Raw genomic sequence first — 12,006 nt, 5'->3', positions numbered from 1 at the left:
GTTTATTTCAACAAAGCATGAAAAACTTGATTCAATTCTATTGAATGGAAAAGTGTCAAATTCAAGCCGGGTTTCTAAGAACGAGTTGTCCCCGAGGCTCGTTTTCAAACTTATTAGGTCTAAGACATGCCAAAAGAAGGAAAAGTGAAGCCTTACATACCTTTTCCGCTCCTTACGCTACTCCAAATTCAAATTCCAAACGCTCCAAAATCTACAAATGGTCATGTTTACCAAACATTGATTAGAGCTTTTAGAAATTGAATCTTAAAGTATCAATTGTCTATAGAAATTTGGGCGCATTTCTCCCTGTAAATGCGCCATCCCCGAGAATTCAACTCGGCCAAAAATACAACAACAAACCCGAGAATGGAACTCGGCCACATTATCAATGACAATACTAATAATTTTTGCCAACGACATCAACAATCAAGTCGAGAATATTCCAAACAACTTCTACCTCAACTTCACACTTTCAAACTAATGTCAACATTTTCATATTCCTTTACTAATTCAAGACCATTCAAATACAATTCGGAAGTATTTCATATCGTTTTACAAAATATACAAAAATTCCACCAAAATCCATAATTCACCCGAAAACTCCTCAACTTTCCTAGAACAATTTTTAATGCATTTCTCGCTTCCAAATTCATAACCTATCCCAACAACACACATCAACAACAATCAAATTACTACATAGAAATTTATTCAATTGTTCCATACTCATACCCCATTCGTCCACCCTCCACATTTCCAACCTCAAGCAAATTCATTAAACTTTCATTTCCAATATAGAGTTCACAACAACCACAACTAGAATACTACATAAAATTAACTCATCTTTGTCTACACAACAACACATGCACACGGCCACATGCATATGTATGCATTCATCATGCAACCTTCCATACTTTCATTAATTCTATCCATTTCTACACACCACAACATAAACAAACCTTTCATAACATATAAAAGAGGATGAAATCTTACCTTTTCCTTCAACTTTCTTCACTTGGCTAGAATGCGGAAACGGCGAAACGAACGACTTATCTTCCGAAACAATTTCGCCACGTTGTAGAGGACCCTTGAATTAGTAGAAATACATGAAGAAATAAATTTTTTGGACAAGATTTCCATGGCCTAATTTTCCCATGGGTTGGCCGAATGGCCTCCTAGTCTTGCTCTTGTTCTCTTGTTTTTCTCCCTCTCTTATTTCTCTTGAAAGTTCTAAGGATAATGATCCTTTTATAACTAATTTAGCACATGGAAAAATTTAATAAAACCCATGGGCTTGGGCCATGTATGGCCGGCCACCCTTCCAAAAATTGGGCCTCTTTTTCTTATTTTTTTTGTTTGAGCCCAAGTAGTTGGCTAACATTTGTAATTTCATGAAACAAAATTTTTTCCAAATTCCAATTTTGCCCTTAGCCTCCCTCGGCATTTTTCGCATCAATATTTCTCATGAACAACTTATATACCAAACAAGATCAAAATATAGCCTCGTCCTTATCCTGTCACTATTGTTTCAAATTTTTTCGAAAGTGCAAAATACGGGACATAACATTCTCCCTCCGTTTAGAACATTCATCCTCGAATGTTCAACTGATCTTATGGGGTGTTATAATACTCCGGGAGGGTCCCTCTTTAATCTTTCATTCCAAATACTTACCCAACAACGTATATGCACAATGTGTCTTTATCCCTTATTACCCATCGCGGCCCAGTTACCCTTATTGGTACTCGTGATTCGAATTTACTCAACTTGTTAGTTCGTGACATTTTTGAATCCTCACTACAACTTTTCTTTATTTCCTTCTCTCATATTTTTCCGACAAAGTATACTTGTCTTTGGTTTTTTTTTTTGTGTTGACGCTTGTTTCGTCCATCATTATTCCTTGTTGATTCATATAATTTCATAACATATATTCTCATAATACAATTAATGGTCCATGATTTATTTGCTAATATCCAGTGGCTTCCCTTATTTCGTCCACAGGCGTTGTGTTCTTTCTTTCTTTCAAAAATTTCCAGATTACCAATTGTCGCGATTCCCTTTTAAGTCTAAAATTACATGCTCTCCCCCCCTTTTTAAGGGGCTCCTTATACGTCACAATCTTCGAGTATTTTCGTCTTCGATCATACTTCATTCCTCGTCTCTCCTTTCAAATCTACGCATACATATCGAAAACTTCTTACTATAAGTCTTTCTTTCACTTTATGTCTATATCCTTATTTGTCCCCATCTTCATACTCTTTCTTTTTCAAATATCCTTGTGTCAAGACTACTCCATTCCTAACCTGTAGCGAAAATAACATCAGCTTATTTTATGACATTTATACCATTTATTTTTTTACTGTCACCACTCAGGTTTCGGTATCCCTCACCCGACTGAGGCCGTCTCTACCGTAACGCCGGTCGTTGGGACACACGTGTCCACTAATACAATCACAGATGAGACGTCATACACATTCATATGCATATGCATAATTATTATTAACTAACCTACAAAATACTTCCAGACACTATTCAAGCCTATCCAAATTTCAGAACCGTGACATACTTTCCATTTCTTCTTTAATCGAGCCTGTCGCGTGCTGCGTAGCCTTTTGTGGTCTCCAATCATCTCATATAGTCTGATTTCACTTAGGCCATTCTGTTTTTTTCATTTGTCTTTTTACACTTAATCTTTGGAATTTCTTGTACACTTCCCGGGGGGTCACCCATCATGAAATTGCTCCCACCGAGCACGCTTAACCCCGAAACGTTGCGAATTTGATGCCTTAACGCCGATATAATCGCGTCCATTTTCTCATATGGCCCTTATTACATGACTCAGGGCGAGTCGAGGTCTCACAGATCCCGAGACATTCTCATAGCACGCCCTTCTTTGTACATTTACTATTTTGCCCTTTTTGATTCCTAATGTGCACTTTTCACTTATGTGTATAATTATTGCCGCCCGGACTCCCGCATTCCCGACGGTGGTGAACATGCCTTCATCGCCACTACTTACGAATATTCCGAGTATCAGTCTATTTGAATTTCCACTTTACTATCCATACATATTCTTCAGCCAACTGATTATCGACTTTCTCTGAATCCTTCGACAGACCTGGTTCCTCGTATACTATTCTTTCCTTTCGAAAGCTGTACACAGCAAATATCATTAATGCCTCGCGCAGCGTACGGCTATACATCACAATCTATCCATCCGGAATCGCCACCACGTGTAAATAACGGATCAAACACGTCGATACATACCGTAGTGACCTTCCATACCGTCACTTACCTCCTTCCGTCGTATGTGAGGCTTACATAGGGGATTTCATTTTCCTATAACTTGGCTCTATCTCACGATCTGAGACAGAAAGAAGGTCAACAATACCTAGATGCCCCGTAACCTCCTGTTTATAAATGTGGCGCGCTTCACACCATAAACAGGACTCTACCGGACACGACTTTGCAGACAACCCCTAGGACAGACCTGCTCTGATACCACTTTGTCACACCCTAACCTTATTAGGGTGTGATGGGCACCCGACCCTTACCTAGAGCCGAGCGAACCCTCAGACTCTTACTACGTACAAAATCGCGTCAAACATTTTAAATCAAATAAGATAAAATACATAGTAAAATTTTTTCTTCAGAAATACTTCTTCTCGTAGCTTCCAAACCGAACAAATCTATAACCATACAAAACTCAATACATAGCACAGACCGACATATCGGCTGACGGAGCCGCTTACAGACTGACAACCAACACCCACGACGCTGTCTGCAAAGTCTCTAACATCCATCCAGAAAGCATATCATACAAACTTTGACTCGGCAACACTCCAGGAGCAAGTGGAGCGCCACCCACCGGAACATCTTCTCGTAATGGTCGCTAATCATCTCGGGAGTACCGCGCGCATGAAACGCAGCCCCCGGAGAAGAGGGGTCGGTACGACGTGAATATGTACCGAGTATGTAAGGCATGAAATACGAAAATGTAATCGTAACCGAACAAAAGTGCGGAATCGGGTACAACATCCGAATACCAAAATACTTACTTATCCGACATACGGATCATATGTAAGTATACCGATGTCATAGGACGGAAAAGTACGTAAAAATAGATAAGTCATCCAGTACCGTACTTACTTTCCAACATACGGTAGTGCGTGCCAAAGATAATACGTCATATATACATATACACATAACGTATCCCGCCCTTTAGCGAGGGACGCGGTAGACGAATCGTTGCGTATGCCAATATCATGTATCACATATGCATATAACGGACTCATGCATGCATACTCGTAGAACATCATACCGTGTATTCTTTGCGAACGTGCAACCCGATCCATGAATACATCATATGTACAAATAACGTGTCCCGCCCTCGAGTGAGGGACTCGGTGAATAAGTCACATATGCATAACGTGTCCCGGCCCTCGAGTGAGGGACTCGGTGAATATAATCATATATGCCAACATCAACCGTCATGTATGCATGTAACGTGTCCCGGCCCTTCAATAAGGGACTCGGTAGAGGGGATCCGGTCCGGATCTGGCGCCATCATCATATAACATGTCCCGGCCCTCTACTGGTGGGTCTCGGTGAACAATGCAGTGGAATGCGCACGAGAACATGTCCTGGCCCGGGCTCAGTGAATAGACATACCAAAACTTGCACGAACAGAGTAGTGCGAAACCATATGCATACAATTCAAGACTCAGTACATATACACACTTACCGTCATCCGAAGACTCAATAGAATAATCGTACGTCTTTGTCGTCGACAACCAAAACATCGAGTTTACGAAGATATTCCTCTCGAATGTTCGTAGCAAATTATTCATAACGTATTACTCATATCATAATTCTTATCTCGTAGTACATACCGAGATCGTAACACTCTTATCGGAATACTTTTAGCAGGACACTTATATCGGAATATCCATATCAGAATGCTTTTATCCCCATACTTATGTCAAAATACTTGTATAAAAATACTTATGTCAAAGTACTTATCTCATAATACTTATAGAAGAGTACTTTTATCAACACACTTATATCAAATTATTCATAAATGATTTCTTATATCAAGTTGCATACTCACATCAGAATATTCACATCAAAGTGCTTATATCGAAATACTTACATCAAAATATTCCTATCAGTATACTTATACCCAAATGCTTATGTTAAAATGCCCAAATCAGAATGTTCATATCTGGATACTTATATCTGAATTGGAAGTACTCATATCGGATTACTTGTACCGGAATATTTATATCAGAATAGTTGAATCAATGTACTCATATCGGAATTTCTAGATGCTTGTATTAGAGGATGCATATGGATCCTAACGAACTTGAAACAATAGCCAAAGGTTCCCTTTAATCATCGTGTGAAAATAAGTCAATTAGGACAACAGGATAGGAATCGAAAATAGTGGGCCCACCTTAAGCCAACGGAGGTGGTGTACACAAATTACACACATTAAGCTTTAAAGAGTCATTTATGGAAGTTTTAGTGAAATCCGGTTCGCATTGGGCAAGTCGTAGGGGCTTGGGCGTTTATTTCAACAAAGCATGAAAAACTTGATTCAATTCTATTGAATGGAAAAGTGTAAAATTCAAGCCCGGGTTTCTAAGAACAGAGTTGTCCCCGAGGCTCGTTTTCAAACTTATTAGGTCTAAGACATGCCAAAAGAAGGAAAAGTGAAGCCTTACATACCTTTTCCGCTCCTTACGCTACTCCAAATTCAAATTCCAAACGCTCCAAAATCTACAAATGGTCATGTTTACCAAACATTGATTAGAGCTTTTAGAAATTGAATCTTAAAGTATCAATTGTCTATAGAAATTTGGGCAGCATTTCTCCTGTAAATGCGCCATCCCCGAGAATTCAACTCGGCCAAAAATACAACAACAAACCCGAGAATGGAACTCGGCCACATTATCAATGACAATACTAATAATTTTTGCCAACGACATCAACAATCAAGTCGAGAATATTCCAAACAACTTCTACCTCAACTTCACACTTTCAAACTAATGTCAACATTTTCATATTCCTTTACTAATTCAAGACCATTCAAATACAATTCGGAAGTATTTCATATCGTTTTACAAAATATACAAAAATTCCACCAAAATCCATAATTCACCCGAAAACTCCTCAACTTTCCTAGAACAATTTTTAATGCATTTCTCGCTTCCAAATTCATAACCTATCCCAACAACACACATCAACAACAATCAAATTACTACATAGAAATTTATTCAATTGTTCCATACTCATACCCCATTCGTCCACCCTCCACATTTCCAACCTCAAGCAAATTCATTAAACTTTCATTTCCAATATAGAGTTCACAACAACCACAACTAGAATACTACATAAAATTAACTCATCTTTGTCTACACAACAACACATGCACACGGCCACATGCATATGTATGCATTCATCATGCAACCTTCCATACTTTCATTAATTCTATCCATTTGTACACACCACAACATAAACAAACCTTTCATAACATATAAAAGAGGATGAAATATTACCTTTTCCTTCAACTTTCTTCACTTGGCTAGAATGCGGAAACGGCGAAATGAACGACTTATCTTCCGAAACAATTTCGCCACGTTGTAGAGGACCCTTGAATTAGTAGAAATACATGAAGAAATAAATTTTTTGGACAAGATTTCCATGGCCTAATTTTCCCATGGGTTGGCCGAATGGCCTCCCTAGTCTTGCTCTTGTTCTCTTGTTTTTCTCCTCTCTTATTTCTCTTGAAAGTTCTAAGGATAATGATCCTTTTATAACTAATTTAGCACATGGAAAAATTTAATAAAACCCATGGGCTTGGGCCATGTATGGCCGGCCACCCTTCCAAAAATTGGGCCTCTTTTTCTTATTTTTTGGTTTGAGCCCAAGTAGTTGGCTAACATTTGTAATTTCATGAAACAAAATTTTTCCAAATTCCAATTTTGCCCTTAGCCTCCCTCGGCATTTTTCGCATCAATATTTCTCATGAACAACTTATATACCAAACAAGATCAAAATATAGCCTCGTCCTTATCCTGTCACAATTGTTTCAAATTTTCCGAAAGTGTAAAATACGGGACATAACACTTTGTAATACTGGATTTTGTGCTTAATTGTTTCTATAGGCTTATTTTGTTACTAATACTTAATTCCTGCATATTCAAAAATGCAACAAAGCTCATGATACTAATGCTTTATATGTAACACAGTTACTAGAGTGAAGAGAAGTTATTGCAATTTGTAGTTCAGTAGTGACTGTGCTACCTAGAGTGAGCATTACAGATGATCAAAAGAGGTTGACTTATTATTTAACTCTCCCATATTATCCTCTTTGACTACTAGTATGACATTGACTTCAAAAACGTAATAGAAACTTATTATAGTTAGATGGGAATGATCATAATCAGATTTATCAATTTTGGAATTTTGTTGTGTGATCTTCTCCTAGTGGTCTACCTACTCAGCTTAGTTAGAGTGCTAATATTTACTTGAAAGTCTAATTTATTTATTAAGAATTGTTAAGTATTACTAGTCTAGGCTATGCACGTGAGAAAGACAAGAAATCAATTGTACATAATGATGAATTCTAGTATTTTTCAAGATTTGGAAGGTGCATTTCTCTTACGTTACAATAATTACTATATATTGTGAAAAAAATAGACTGGAATATCTAGTTACCCTTCGTTATCTACTTATAAAAATATTTCATTTGAGTTTCTATCCTAGTTGTACAGGTGAAGGTGATGTTAATATGTGCAGGTGCAAGATGATGGTCAAAGTTTATTCAGAGCATAAATCTACAATATATCTTCACCGGTTATAAGGTGAAGAGTCCAAGTTGAGTGCTGCTTAATGTGCTCAATTTTAACAATATTCGAGATTAATGTAATGTGAAGTTGTACAGGTATAGTGCATGCATAAATATATATCTTATGAAAATGGAAATGTTTTACCTACTCAGGTGGTTCATTGTACAAAAACACATATTTGGAGGGATGTAAATCAGAAGGGCAGCGATTAACCGCTTACACCAGAGAATGAAGTGTTCCTTCAGAGCTAATACAAAATATGTCCAGTTTTTTCCTTACTGCAACAAAACTGTATAATTCCTTTACAATTGTCTGTTGATCTAATTTTTTTCCTTCAAACTAATTATTTCAACTGATATATTAGTCTTACTCACTTTGAAATGTATTATTAGACAGGCTGGTAGATATTTAGATGGTTGTATGTGTAGAATTTTAAATTTCTATGAATATGTTGGAGGTAAGGTATATGTCCCCCTCTTTGTTTTTTGACATGTTAATGAAATTTCTTCTCTGATGTTGGAACCTTGATGTGTTTTTAGGAAGCTTTTGTTATTGAAAATTTTCTCTATATAGAGTTGATTATCAACATTACTAATTATATAGTAATATTCTGGTGGAAGATAGTATATGACCAGTCATGCTCCTATGCTTAAAGATCTTTAAGGACAAGCTTTTTCTATCCCAGAAAACCTTGTTGGACCAACAATAACTGGTCGCCAATGTTTCTAAGCACAAAAAAATATGACTGTTAAATCTTCGGTAGGACCAGAAATATGGTCCCTAAAACTTGTTTGGGGACCAGATTTTTTCTGGTCGCTGAAATCCTTTAAGGACCAGTAACCAAATCTGGTCGTTATTGACTTTTAGTGGCGGAGGCTATTACGACGGGTGGCGTCCAGATTTTTCTGCTCGCTATTTATTTATAGGGACCAGAATAAACTTTTAGGCACCACTTTTCTAGTCGTTGATAGCTAATTTTCTTGTAGTGTTAAGCACTGAAGAGACTACTAACCTGAGTCATAGGGACCAGGTCACTTGACAATTTTGAAGACGAGGCAAGAGCTCTGAGATGTGCAATGTCACTTATGCTTGTACTGTCCTGACCCTGCCACACGTGTGTACCTGTAACAGTACAAGAGTGATTTAGATGCCACTAGAAAACACCGTTTAACATTGTACCTTTTCTCTTAACGTAGCCGAGCATGAGGAAATTTGAGGAACGGCAACAAGTTGAACTTGATCAAACCCATCTCCTATCAATTTCCTCCAAACCGCTTCCTGTTCAAAGGTCATTTCAAAAGAGCACACTCCCACTTGAAAGTCCAGGAATGCGGGGAATCATCTATTCTCTCGGTTATATGCTTCGAGCAGTCACCTTTCATGTAACCTTTTGACTGTCTCTTCTCACTCAAGCCTTCAACCAGATTCACTCATTTGATCTTGGAGCCCAAGGTATCTTGGGTCACATACAATGATAGAACAAGTGAGTTTAAGCTTATTTGTAATGACCCGTTTGGTCGTTATAGTCTTTCCGAGAATTTTTCCTCTTCGCGAGCACTGATTAGCTCACTTTTGACCCGAGAGGACTGTTGGCATGCCTCCCGAAGTGTCTAGCTCATATTCGGACAACTTTTATGAAATATAGGCTTAAAATGAAAAAAGGGTTGACCCACAGTTGACTTTTGGGTAAACGGACCTTTTTCAAAATTCTTTCAATTTCGAGCGATTCGGATAGTCGTTTATAACTTGTGTATGTATCTGGTTCGGTTCCCAATGCACTCAAAAGCATTTTAGAACATGGGTTGGGAATTAAAAATGAGGCATCGGGGGATGACTCGGTCACCGAGACCCCCGTTAGAAATTCTAAGGCCACGGGTGCGTTGGTAGCGTATTTTTGTATAGGTTTGTGTATGTGGTTTGTGAGCAGTTGACCTCGGGATTGGTATGGGATTTCGATTGAGACTTTAAAAAATTAGGGGAATTCTGGTACCTGGTGTCCGCATTGGCGGCACCAGTGCCGTCCCAGCGGCGCCGCTGTTGCGGCTGGTTGACCGCTAGGGCGGCCAAGGGGGATTGGTCCAAACCGATGGGACAGTCTTCTGGGCGCTATAGCGGCTCCACCGTTGCGGCCCCGTTACCTCGTGGTGGTAACGGGCCTGTTATTTCATTAAGTGTGACTTAAATAAGCCTTTGGACCCTCATTTATTTCCACTTCGAAATTAGAGCTTTTGGGAACTGTTCTTAGAGATATTTTGCAAATCCTCTTGGAGGTAAATCTTGCTATCCCTCTTCTATTCCATTAATCCTTCTCATCATAGATTCCCCCTTTCCTTTAATAATCCCTTAGTAATGAAAGATGAAAGTGGGTTTTGATGAACATTTCCTCTACACTTATTAATGGTGAAATTGATGGGGCTTATGCTAGATTTTGATGAATCTAAGGTTGCTAATGATATATCTTCCATTTTTAGTGTTGAATTTCGGAATCAAAGAGTTAGGGTTTATACCTAAATTGGGGGTTTTGCTTCAAATTCGAAATTGGATAAATCTATGAGTTAATGTAGCAATTAGTGGTTGGGTTATGATCACCTAGTGCTTAATTTGATATTTTGATTCCGAATTTCCCATTTTGGCCTTGTGGGCCTATTTTCCCAAATTCTAGGGTTAGATTTGACTTAAATTGAATGATGGCAATATTAGTATCGTTCTTCATGATTTCTAATCTAGATTTTGATTATGCCTAGACTTTATTGATCTTGAGGTCCAACCGAAGGGGAAGGCGATAAAGTGATTTGTTGGTGTTACTGTTCGGCCATCCAGGTAGGTTATGGCTTACCTTTGGTGAGTCTTCATATAGCGAAGCACATATTTAGATAATATCGTCAGAGAAAGCATATGAACCTTCGGGTATGAAGTTAGGATGGGTATTGTCTTAGGTTGGGCCCTGTTGTGTGTTTGGGACTAGCCATTCCGTTGTGCTGTGATTGATTAGTCTATTGTGTTTGCTTGAGGCCACGTGTTGTTAGTAGATATTGGCATCTATTATTCCATCTTGATTATGATATTGTTGGCATACCCACTGTTGGTACTTGTGATTTGGATATACTGTTGGTGTACCCATTGTTGGTACTTCTTATATTGAGCATGATTATTAGTGTGGATACATGCATTGCACGCACTCTCATTCTTCATGACATATTGTTGAGATACTGATGATACTTGATGAAACACTGTGATGAGCTTGGCTCGATTTTTGCTTGAGCGACGGGAAAGGCCGATATCCGATGTTAGTTCCAGAATCATTGATTGAGTGAGTGAATAGACTTTACAAGTCTCCCAGAGTGGTGCCGGTGAGAACCCCCCGTGGGCAAAGATCCGGGGTCCCGTCTGTCTGTTGGGCAAAGATCCGGGACGGGTGGCACTTGTACTTCGTGAGTCACACTGGGTTGTACTACCGAGATGTTGATATTTTTGTCCGGACTACATGTGTACACAGCATTTGCATGGCATTGCATTGCATCAATACATTATTGCATTGCATTACACCTTGGTTTATTTGAGATGTTTTGGTGTTGTACTTGTGATATTGGATTCAGACTTGATATATTCAGACTTAGCACATTTGGGAGTAGATGCGTTATTTAGGTGATGACGTGTACTTGGATTTGATTACATTTGATTTATACTTGTTGGTTTATCTGCCTATCTGCTTTATTTTATGAATTGTGTTAGCTATGCTTTGTTGGCCCATGATGCCTACCAGTACTGTTGCATTGTACTGACCTGCACTTGCTGCATTCCTTTATGAATGCAGAGTATTAGGTTGGATCCGCTTCCGTTACACGTGGCTGATAGTCGCTTCAGCATTATTCTCGAGTTTTCAGGGTGAGTATGGCCATTCGCTGCCTTGAAGACTTCTCTATCATTATGTCCTATTTCTATCCAGAGACATGGACACTTTATGTATTATTATTCCCGACTTGTATTATTTCTCTTTTAGATGTTCTTGTGTTACTCTGACTAGACCCTGGAGATATTATTATTTTTCAGTATTGTTCTACATATATATATAGAGAGAGATACTTACGTATTTATTCTATTTCGTTGCTTGATTTAATGATTGATGTCTTTATTTAATGTTGGATTAAGGGTTCTCTT

General features: G+C 38.5%; 1 long non-coding RNA gene across 1 annotated transcript; it reads left to right on the top strand.

Annotated features, from left to right (window-relative positions):
- Positions 1 to 7,131: 7,131 nt before the first annotated feature.
- On the top strand, positions 7,132 to 8,370 carry LOC132044844 (uncharacterized). Its single transcript, XR_009412283.1, has 2 exons — positions 7,132 to 7,863; positions 8,001 to 8,370. It is a non-coding gene; the product is annotated as an uncharacterized LOC132044844 (long non-coding RNA).
- Positions 8,371 to 12,006: the final 3,636 nt, after the last annotated feature.

The sequence above is a fragment of the Lycium ferocissimum genome, unplaced genomic scaffold (assembly GCF_029784015.1).
Source record: "Lycium ferocissimum isolate CSIRO_LF1 unplaced genomic scaffold, AGI_CSIRO_Lferr_CH_V1 ctg5290, whole genome shotgun sequence".
Classification (NCBI taxonomy): domain Eukaryota; kingdom Viridiplantae; phylum Streptophyta; class Magnoliopsida; order Solanales; family Solanaceae; genus Lycium; species Lycium ferocissimum.
Note: the sequence above shows the minus strand (reverse complement) of the source record. Positions and strands in the feature narration are given on the sequence as shown.